General features: G+C 40.3%; 1 long non-coding RNA gene across 3 annotated transcripts in view; it reads right to left on the bottom strand.

Moving 5' to 3' along the window:
* Positions 1 to 1,038: 1,038 nt before the first annotated feature.
* Positions 1,039 to 11,518, bottom strand: part of LOC122458941 — a 30,004-nt gene continuing 19,524 nt past the window's right edge. For all 3 annotated transcript variants that reach the window (XR_006279305.1, XR_006279307.1, XR_006279306.1), the window contains exons 2-3: positions 11,068 to 11,216; positions 1,039 to 1,417 (exon numbers count right to left, since the gene is read on the bottom strand). This is a non-coding gene — a long non-coding RNA (uncharacterized LOC122458941). The remainder of the gene's footprint in view (positions 1,418 to 11,067; positions 11,217 to 11,518) is intronic.

The raw sequence follows: 11,518 nt of genomic DNA, 5'->3' as shown, positions 1-11,518 counted from the left end.
AAGGGTTACGTGGAGGGTCACAGTGAGCCTCTGAGGCTAGCGAAATCTGCCAGGAAACGTGGGACCCACGGAGGCAAGGACAGAGCTTTGTTACAGTGGTGAATTACAATAACCACAGAAAGCAATATTAACACTAGTTGTTGTTTTTCAGAAGTGACATGAGTGGTTGTCATTCAAACTGATGGAGCAAAAACAAGCCGATGGAAAATATTTTCATCTTCAAACCCTGCATGAGTGTTTTGTGTGTGAGAGCCAGTTAGAAAGAGGAATCTTTAAACTGGAGCCTTTCCACAGGAAAATATTTTGATGCCAGAAGATCTGAGCAGAGAAACCTTTTTAGGTGAACTGACTCCTGCAAATGCTGGATTTCATCACAGTCAACAGTATAGACTCAAACACTCCTCAGTCTCTGTGACATGCTGTCCCTCAAAGTAGCACCCTGTAGCCCCCACATTCATCACTGGTATATAGTTGAGACATTTTATACAAGGTACGCCTTGCAAGGTATCATATGCAAGGTCACAATCTGCTGAAACTCATTCTTCTGTCAAAATATGTATATCATCCTTGCATACAGAGTTATGAGACTTTGTTATACGGTTGTTATTGTAATATGTTGTGAGCCTGGGAGTCACTCACTCCTAGTTCTCCAGTGGCAACAAAGGAGGTGGCTCACACCCAGATGGGTGTGAAGTGACCATCACGAACCATTGACCAGCAGGGGAATTGTAAAAAAGATTTACAATTCTGTAAGAGACAGTTCCACAAGTGACTTAGCAAGGCTGACCAGGACATGCCTGGGCCAGTATCTTCCCTGGGACATGAATTCAGAGTATAAAATAGTGGCCAGTGGCATCATGAGACCACCTCTCTCCTTCCTCATCTATGCTGAAGGCAACAAGAACACTGGGAAGATAAAGACTTTGAACGGGGGAGACTGGTCCCAGCATGAGAGCGCGCAGACCTGGAATCTCTGATTTACTTTTAGGTAATGACTCCTGTGCCATTTGGGAGCACAGAAACACCATGCACCCTTCTACTCATGATATTTTTATAGCATTGTTTGTTGCACTCACATACTTTTTAGCTGCGTACAGTGTTACACACATCTTAGTGTGGAAAATAATTTACCCCCTATGACAAGAATGCAATTTATACAATAAAAGACTCCAGTGCATAAAGATATACAATACATATGTAATACTGTACACAAAAAATTTCAGAGGTTGCATGTCACTTGATCCTCCTCCTGTCCTGCTGTCTTCCTCAGCAATAATCACTGCTGAATCTACAAACTTCCACAGACAACTAAAGTTGGGGTGTCTCAGATTCATGAGGGGGTTGTGCTGTTTAGATGCACCATGTAGACTGACTTTGCCAAGAAGGGGTGCAGATGAGATCCAAGAATCATTTTCACCTGGATAAAGGAATGAGAGGTTGGAATCAAAGGAGAATTGGAACCCTTCAAAGATCAAAGTTTTATGCAATGAAACCCATTATTTATATTATTAAAAAAACCTGAAAAGAAAATCCAATAAGATTGCCCTCCCCAGTTCAAGAGAACCATAAAATATCATCATCATTAATAACTAAGTCTACATACTATGAATACATAATTAGTAATCATAATTCTAAAAAGGGAATTAAAATCAGTGTAACGGTAGAAAGATACAAGTTTATGGGACATTAGAAAACTTTCTCCAGTATTCATGTATATTAGAAATAATGTGGCATTAATATAGTTTTTGAAATTGCTTTTTAAATTTTTGTGAAGTATGTATTTCTACATTATAGGGGGATTTATACTGCTCTCATCAGGATAGAGTATGAGGACCTTACAGATTCCAGAAGCAATTCACTGATTTCCATTTACTCTCTCTCCATCTCATTATAAGAGAAATAAAATTAAAGAGCAAGCATCTTCCTCTATATTCACAATGGAGTGAAGTGATCTTTCACGGCTCGTTTGTTAAATAATTTCCATCATAAACTTGGCTATTTTTCAAGCAAATAATAAGATACAAAAGCAAGGGTCACTGTTACTGAAGCTAACAGAGAAAGACAAACATGGCACTAGATTCAATTTTCAATGACAATCTCTTATGAAAACACTGAAAGAAACAAGTTGAAGCTGGCACATAAATGAATATGCTACCTGTAATAGAGTGTACTGACCCTTTAAGACAAGCCTATAGTGCCATACTACCTCAACCATGGCAGCATGGCACACTGGAACTTGTAGTCCAAAATTATTCTTAGGAGTTAAAGTCAACCATCAAAACAGCAAGGTTACATCAATCAAATTACCACAAGAGGGGCAAACAGCAGCCATGTAGCCCAGGGAACAGGTAAGACATAAAATTATTAAATAACACTTGGATCCATATGCTGAATGGAGGGAGCGGAAGTTTGAGGAGAAATTGTTCACATTGTTTATCCAACAACACATATGCTCTTCAACAATCAGTGACATCATCTTACACAACATACCAGAACTGAACATACAACAGATTGGATAGGTTCCATTTAATGGAAAACTGTTGAGAACAGACTAGATTTCATGAGGAGAAGGCATGAGAGGGCACATTGAGAACAGGGACTCTGCAGGATCTCTCTTATTCCTTGCTCCCTTATTCCCAGGCAGTCTTCCCGAGTTAAGATACCCAATCACTCCCTAAAGCCCTAGTCTCCCTGTTTCATAAAGCCCTCCTCCCCACTTTATCTCAAAGTCAGCATACCTGCTGATCTTTTAAAGACCATAGGAGACACTGTTTCGGGCCATGAAATGAAAGAATAGAATCCAGAGAAGCAGAGGGAAGTTGAGGACTCATAGAGAGAAGATGGTAGAAGTTGTGGGGGGGGGGACACAAGTAGGAAGCTGATGACCAAGTACAATTCCTAAAATCCTTTGTTCCATAGCTCTCAAGAAGCCCTCCACAGCTCAGGTCTCCTGTGCTCCCCATCCATCCCCTGGTCTCTACTCTTCCCTGTTTTATTCTTTCTCCTCCTAATAAATTAGCGTTCCTGCAGACCTTTGAAAAGCCATAGAAACTGCACCCTTTAAAAAATATTCATCATGAGCATTATTCCTATGGACCCAAGATCCACAGCAGCTCTTGTAATCCTATCATGGTGGGGGGGGGGGGGGAAGGGCGGCTCTTTGACTGCTGCAGTGCCTCCTCCTGGCTGTTCTGAAAATCAGCTCTCTGAAAGAGGAGATATTGGACTTGAAAGTCTCTGCACTTTCTGTCTTCTCTCTCACTCTGTGGTCCCTCTCTCACTCTAGGGACTACAGCTTCCTCTTTGTGACTCAGCCCTCCACCCAGGTCACTATGTGGTTTCCCCTTCCAGTGTATAGAGTCTCACTGGACAGGATGTCCACGCACTGCCAGTCTGTCAGTAGCTGACAGGGGAACCCGGACCTGCCCACTATTTCAGGTTCCAGCTCAGGCACCCTACAAAAACTCAGTCCCCAACCTTGCTGCTCTCTCCCTGGGCTGCTTCCTACTTGTCTCCTAGAAGTTTTCATCACCCTTCTCTTTTCTGGGTATACCCTTCCCTCAGGGCCAGGGTCCCTCACTTTCCCTTGGTTCCCTCCTTCCCTCTCTAATGCACAGAGAGTGGCTGGAGACTTCCTCACTGCAGCCATTTCTGTTCCCAGCTTCCTGGCTTTATACTAGCCCAGCCCCCACCTGCTCAGCTGAGCTCCATCTTCCAATCTTCTTCAGCCTAAACCCCTCATGTGTGGCCTATATCACTAACTGGCCTGTTCTCAGCTTCCTTAACCCTTTCAGGACTGGTGTGGGATGAACACCACATCACAAGTCCTTATAAACACAACACAATTCTTAGAAAACAAAGACATAATTACATGCTATTATTTGGAAAAAATATTGAAATTCGCTATGATAAAACTTTTTAAACTGTAGTTTAAAACAACAAAAATATACAAAAGGAATTTTAGATTTTTTTAAATAAAACACCTATTTAAGCATTTAAATGTATGGAAGAAAACAATTAAAGGAAGGAAAAAAGTCTGAGATACCCTTAAAGAGAACTGTGAACTTTATATTGCTCTTTCAAAAGAAACCCAGTCACCTATCAAATGTATATAAGCATGTAAACGCCTCTCATTCATAGTAAATACGTAATTTAGTAATAAGGTACTCTGAGGTCTGTGGCCTCTACAGTAGTTAATGTGCTGAAATTGGCCAGTATCCCTTTAAATAATTTATGCGCCATGTGTGGCGCTCACTGTCTTCTCTGTGCTAGAAGCCACCAGAACCCCAGCTAGAGCAACAGTGCATATAGGAAGCTAGGCCTTGATTGTTTATATATAGTTAGAAAACATGATTATTTGGACCTCACTGTGCCTGTGTGGTTCCTTATATTGTATAAAGAGCAAAAGATGCACTCTTAGCAGGTTTCAGAGTAGCAGCCATGTTAGTCTGTATTCGCAAAAAGAACAGGAGTACTTATGGCACCTTAGAGACTAACAAATTTATTTGAGCATAAGCTTTCAAGAGCTACAGCTCACTTCATCGGATGCACTCTGTTAACAGTGTCTAATGGATAATGGCAGATTACTGGGGACAGCTACTCTGCCTCTGGTGTCCCCTTTGGACCATTCTGGTCTCCTTGGGGGCCAGTCCCCTATGGCTGTTCTAAATAACAGCCTCAGGATCAGGGTTTTAGGCCACCCTTAACCCTTTCACAGCTTGGCCAAATCAGACGACCTATATTAGGAAGGTAGATATGAAAGGTTAGCTGGGTTTCCAGTCTGTATATAGAGAGAATTGGTGAGGTAAACTAAGCTTTCTGACTGATAGAATAGTGGATGGGGAATGGTTTTGTAAATGGACTGTATATGGAGAATAAGAAGGAATACGTTGTAGTCTTTTCACCATAGTGGAATGTTAAGAGGGGATGATCAAGTTTATGGTGTCTCTTGGTTTACAATAGATAGATATATTGGAGGATATTCTATGGTGCTGTTTATGGGAGCTTGTAGCCCATGCAGGAAATGTATATGATGTAGTTTGGGTGGATGTAAGAGATTTTGTCATCTACAGGTTGAGACTAGGCAATGATCTACAGGTTGAGATCTAGGGGCAGAGTTAAGGCTGATTTTTTTTGATTGGGCATTGTGGCATTTTGCTTTGATGTTAGAGACATGTGAACTGTGACTGTATTTAAATTTGAAGTTCCACTGTATTAGTAGATCATCTCTGGTTTCACAGAAAGCCATGGACCTATTGTTTGAATAAATTTCTACTTTTGCTCCCTGTTTATAACATTTGAGCAATACGGGTGCAACATTAATCAAAGATCTATATATCCATTGCAAGATACATAGATAAGGTGCAAATATATAATATAATGTTTAAGATTCTAATACTTAAAGGCTTCAGTGATTGGCACCATAGAAAAAAAAACGGAGGGCTGATAGATAATTGCTTCAAAGGCCACAAATTTTCACACTGGAAACATTGATAGTCTTGCATGTTCTGTGTGTGAGATACAAAATTCATAACATCTATGCAATTTCAAATATGATATCTGCATATGCAAGTATTCCCTCAGTTTTGATCGTTTAAAGCACTTCCCCCTTCCGCCTCCAAAATTATTTTCAGTGAAACAAATATTTATGAAAAGATGTCAGAATGACAATACTATTCACATAAGGGGCAGTGAAGTCCTCTATATTTTATAGTCAAGAGCCTTATTTATTTAGCTAGGCCTTGCTCCAACAAACCACATACGTAATTTTAAGAATGTGAATCAATGAGGATTAGTACATGCTCAAGTGCTTTGTTAAACTGGGCACATAAAGAGTAGGTGCAACACACTGCAAGCTTCTCAAAGTGCCCCATCAATATGCCCCAACTTTGAACTGGAGAGACTATTCGTATGAGCGGGTTGCTCAGGCTATCCCCTTATTCATTCCTTAGCTGCTTTGCTCAGACTGTCAGCAAATGTGTTAGTTCTGGTAGCAATAAATAAATAAATAAAAATAAAAAAATCTGTGGATCCCTGTCCCACTAGGAAATGGACTGAGACCACATAAGTCACATAATACTTATCAAATGGTAACAAGTTTCCATCATTACTAACCTGAGCCAGATTTTAGCAGATGCTTTTCAGGTGAATGGCTCAGGGGATTGTTATATGGAGCCCTCCAGTTCCCCTTTAAAAGCCAAAGCAACTGCACCTGCATAAAATACATCATTATCAGAATCCAAATTGTGCATCAAAGCTGTATATAGGAACATGAACACAATACAACTGTCTCAGAAGACGTGTGAGATACCTCAGAAATACAATACAGATGACCCTAAAGATGGAGATAGTTGGCAAAGTTACATTAAAAGTTAAGGACAAATGCTTAGCAATATGAATGTAGCTGTCTGACAGCCAAAGAACAACATTTTTGATACTGGCAGTCAGAGAGTCACTGAGAACTACAAAGTGACTTTGTGAACTAGTCAGAGCCCAGGAGAATTGACATGAAATTAAAAGTTGAATGAAGAAATGCTGAGGAGGCAGAGAACTGTTTAAAGATCTTGATGTTCAAAAATGGGATCTTTGGATATAAGCCAAAAAGGCCAGAAAAGAAACATAATTTCAAAACAATCCACTGATATGGAGCACAATATAATCTCCTAAATACTGTCAAATAGCATTTTCTGGCCTGCCCTGGTGAAAGTGGTTTCAAAAGTTATATTGCAATTTCTTAAGTTTTATGGAGGTAGTTAAAAGGGAAGTGAAGCAGAGAAGATATTCTTTCAGCGTTTTATGACAGGCCTCAAATTGTTTTATTCTAAGGAAATAGCTATCCCTATTCCCATTGTATAAAATAATGATGCCCAGGAAACGGTTAGCTCAGTAAAATCAATTGTAAACCAGGATACCTTTTATATTATATTAAAGTTGGTTTCCAAAGATATTGTCATCATTAAATACCTGACACTTTTTGGCTGGGTAGAAAATTAGTGATGTGAAGGCCTATCATGTTGCTACACTGCTAGAATTATTTATGAAATAGTTAGCAAGCCTGGAGGAAAATTGATGTACAAATAGGTTGCTTAATCCTAACACATTATAAAAGAGAGAGCGCTCAGGTGTTTGGGAGATTATTTAGTATCTTCTGTATATTTTGGTAACGGAAGAGGGAAAACATTTCTAGCATATTCTTGCAGAGTTCAAAAAGAAAGCAAAGGTGAACAGCAGGTCCAAACAAAAGAAGAAAGTCTCTGTTATCCTGATCATCAATATTCTGTCTCACGGACAGACATTATCCTGGTATCTGTGATCCAAATTCATTTACATATTTCCATGTTATTTCCAGACAAGTTGTCACAGAAGCTTCCTAAATAGCAGTTGCAAAATTCAAACAACATTGAAAACAGCTTCTGAAAATCCCAGATTGGATGCCGAAGGAAGTTAGGTGCCAGCCCCAACTGAATTTCAATAAGAGTTGGACACCTAACTGCTTTAGGCTCCTTCATTAATCCCAGTCTAAGAACCCAGGTAAATAATAACAATATTTCTATGAAGAATACGGGTGAAGTGCCTCTCCCCAGCCCTAGAGCTGCCGCGGCCGGGGAGAGGCACCTCTCCCCCAGCCCCAGAGCTGCAGCAACCAGGGAGAGGTGCCTGTCCCTCACAGTCCTCTGTCCCTGCCGCAGCCCGCACCCCAAACCCCTCATCCTGGCCCTACCCCAGAGCCTGCACCCCCAGCCGGAGCCCTCACCCCACTGCACCCCAACCCTCTGCCCAGCCCTTAGCCCCCTCCCACACTCCGAACCCCTCAGCTCCACCCCCACCACACATCACCTCCATATTGGTGCACATAACAAAATTAATTCCACACATGCACGGGAAAAATTAGGTTTCAGAGTAGCAGCCGTGTTAGTCTGTATTCGCAAAAAAGACAAGGAATACTTGTGGCACCTTAGAGACTAACAAATTTATTTGAGCATAAGCTTTCGTGAGTCCGATGAAGTGAACTGTAGCTCACGAAAGCTTATGCTCAAATAAATTTGTTAGTCTCTAAGGTGCCACAAGTACTCCTTTTCTTTTTTGGGAAAAATTAGAGGGAACATTGAATTATGTCCTGTCAAATCTGGAAGGATAAAGCTATACTTTCTCTCCTTAGGTACCATAGAAGGTTTATTAGATAAAGTGGGATATTCCATTTCAGAATCTGGAGACGTATGGGTTTGATGATACCCTGAGAGAACATATAGTTGCCCTGAATCTCTCCTCTGCAACTCTTGCTAAATGGTGTGTTGACAGATCATTTCAGGGGAAAAGGCAGAGTTATTCCCTCTTTTCTTAACATTTTGCGTTGGTTATCAAAGCCTTAAACAACAGCAGAAATAACCAAGGGATTTAAGACTTTGCACTGGAGGAAAATGACTACACAGCAGTACCACGATATACACAGATGGTGTTCTCTAGTTTTTAAACACAGCCTGAGCTTAGTGTGTCAAATAGTCTGCAAGAAATAACACCATAGTGCAGCATTTAAGGTTGCAAGGTCAGCCAGCAAATATATGGTGACTATCTTTCAACATCATAGAAAATCAAAGGGAAAATTAAGTAGCATTTTCTCAATTCCTGTGAGCTCAAAAAAATTGTTTTACTTAGAGATCTATATCACTCCTTGTTGTAGAGAAAATTGTGGTGCCAATTTCATCCCAATACTATACAAATTGAGACAGAAAGCAAATACTTGGAACTAGATCTATATTATCTAGCTGAGCAGACTAAATGCATTAAAACTGAAGTAGCTCTCAAGAGTATTTCAGTTGTTGAATACCCCACCTATCGCTATATTCTTGAATGAAAGAATGAGAAATAATGTACATGTAAAGCTTTATGGATATTTTTAAAGAGTTAAAAATTAAGAGTAGTACATGGAGAAGTGGGGGGAGTGGTGGTACTGAATATCAAGAGTTCCTACAAAGTATTCTTGCGCAGATCTCTAACACATAAGGAGGATAGTCTTATGGCAAAAGCACTGAACTGACATTTAGTGGCATTCACTAGACCTGGGTTACGTTTTCAGCTCTGCCAGGTTTCTGTGTGATCTTGGACTAGTCAATTAATTTCTCTGTGACCCACTTCATCTCTAAACGGGGATAAGAATATGTCACTTCTTCCATGCTTTGTCTCTTCAGATTCAAAGCTGTCTGGGGCAAGGATTCTCTTATCTTGTGTCTGTGCAGCCCCTAACACAATGGAGCTCTGATACTGAGAATGCTAACTGCAATATAAATAATTAGCCATAATAATCATAGAAATGTAGAGCTGAAAGGGACCTCAACAGGTCATCTAATCCAACCCTTCCCACCACCCCCATCGATGAAGGACCAAACATACCTAGGCCATCCCTGAGAGGTATTTGTCTAAGCTGTTCTTAAAAACCTCAAATAATGGGGATTCCACAACCTCTTTAGGAAGGTTGTTCCAGTGCTTAATTATCTATACAGTTAGAAAGTTTTTCCTCATATCTAATCTAAATCTCCGTTGCTGAGGTTTAAGCCCATTGCTTCTTGTCCTACTTTCAATAGACATGGAGACCAATCAGTTGTCATCCTCTTTATAACAGCCCTTACCATATTTGAAGCTATCAGATCCCCTCTAGGGTTTGTCTACACTTACCGGGAGATCAATGAACAGTGATCGATGCCTCCGTGGTGGATTTAATGGGTCTAGTGAAGATCTGCTAAATCGACCATGGATTGCTTTCCCGTTGACTCCTGTACTCCACCAGATCAAGAAGAGTAGCGGGAGTTCACGGGAGAGCATCTCCCGTCGACATCACATAGTGTGGACCCCGCAGTAAGTAGATCTAAGCTATGTCGATTTGAGTTACACTATTCATGTAACTCAAATTGCATAGCTTAGATCGAATTTCCCCTGTAGTGTAGACAAGGCCTCAGTCTTCTTTTCTCAAGACTAAACATGCCCAGTTTTTTTAACCTTTCCTTGTAGGTCAGGTTTTCTAAACCATTTTACCATTTTTGTTGCTCTCCTCTGGACTATCTCCAGTTTGTCTACATCTTTGCTAAAGTGTGGCAGCCAGAACTGGACACAGTACTCCAGCTGAGGCCTAATGAGTGACAGTTAGAGTGGGCATGTCTTAAATGTCTTCCATGTCTTAAATACAGCATTCCTGTTAATACACCTCAGAATGATATTAGCCTTTTCTGCGACTGCTGATTCATATTCAGTTTTAACCTACTACAACCCCAAGAACCTTTTCAGCAGTACTACTCCCTAGTCAGTTATTCCCCATTTTGTAGTTGTGCATTTAATTTTTCTTCCTGAAGTGTAGTACTTTGCACTTATCTTTATTGAATGTCATCTTTTTTATTTCAGGCCAATTCACCAATTTGTTGAGGTCATTTTGAATTCTAATCTTGTCCTTCAAAGCACTTGCAATCCCTCCCAGCTAGGTTTTATCTACAAGTTTTACAAGTATATTCTCCACTCCATTATCCAAGTCATTAGAGAAAATATTGACTAGGACTGTACTCAGAACAGACCCCTGCAAGACCCCACTAGATATGTCCTTCCAGTTTAACAACTAGCCATTGATAACTGCTCTTTTAGTACAGTTTTTCAATCATTTTGCATCCACCTTACAGTAATTTCATCTAGACCATATTTCCCTAGTTTGCTTATGAGAAAGTGATTTGGAACTGTGTCAAAAACCTTACTAAAAATCAAGATATAATCGCATCTACTATTCCCCCCTTATCCACTGAGTCAGTGATCCTGTGAAGGAAGGAAATTAGGTTGGTTTGGCATGATATGCCCTTGACAAATCCATGCTGGCTATTACTTATAAACCTATTATCCTCTAGATGCTTACAAACGGATTTTTTAATAATTTGTTCCAGAATCTTTCCAAGTATTGAAGTTAAGCTGACTGGTTTATAATTCCCCTGGTCCTCTTTGCTGCCTTTTTAAAAAATAATACTATGTTTGCCCTTCTCCAGTTCTCTGGGACCTCACCCGTCCTCCACGAGCTCTCAAAAAAGATAAATCACTAACAGTTCTGAGGTTGCTTCAGCTACTTCCTTCAGTTCTCCAGGATGAATTTCATCAGGCTCTGCCAGCCTGAATACATGGGACTTAACCATTCTTTAAGCTGTTCCTTTTCCCTTGTTAATATCGATTCTTCATCCAAATAGTTTTCTGTCCTTGAAACAAAAAGCAAACTGCTGTGTCCATAACACACACATGTGGTCACTATTAAAGATCAATTTTTGCTAGCAAATATCAGACATTTAACAAGGTTACTTCCTAAACTACAAACAATGGGGAATTGTTGTAGCTAATGTACCATTGTGTAGCAACAGCAAATGCTGACTTTTTAGAGTGGTGACCACTCTGTGAGGCTGGATTATGTGGTTTTCCAGCAACATGCCAAATATACATGATGGTATGATGCTCCCACTGGTTACAGGCAACTTGGGGGGAAGGAGGGAAGATTCCCTCCCAA

Source organism: Dermochelys coriacea, chromosome 2 (genome assembly GCF_009764565.3).
Source record: "Dermochelys coriacea isolate rDerCor1 chromosome 2, rDerCor1.pri.v4, whole genome shotgun sequence".
Classification (NCBI taxonomy): domain Eukaryota; kingdom Metazoa; phylum Chordata; order Testudines; family Dermochelyidae; genus Dermochelys; species Dermochelys coriacea.
This window is presented reverse-complemented; position numbering and strand designations above follow the sequence as displayed.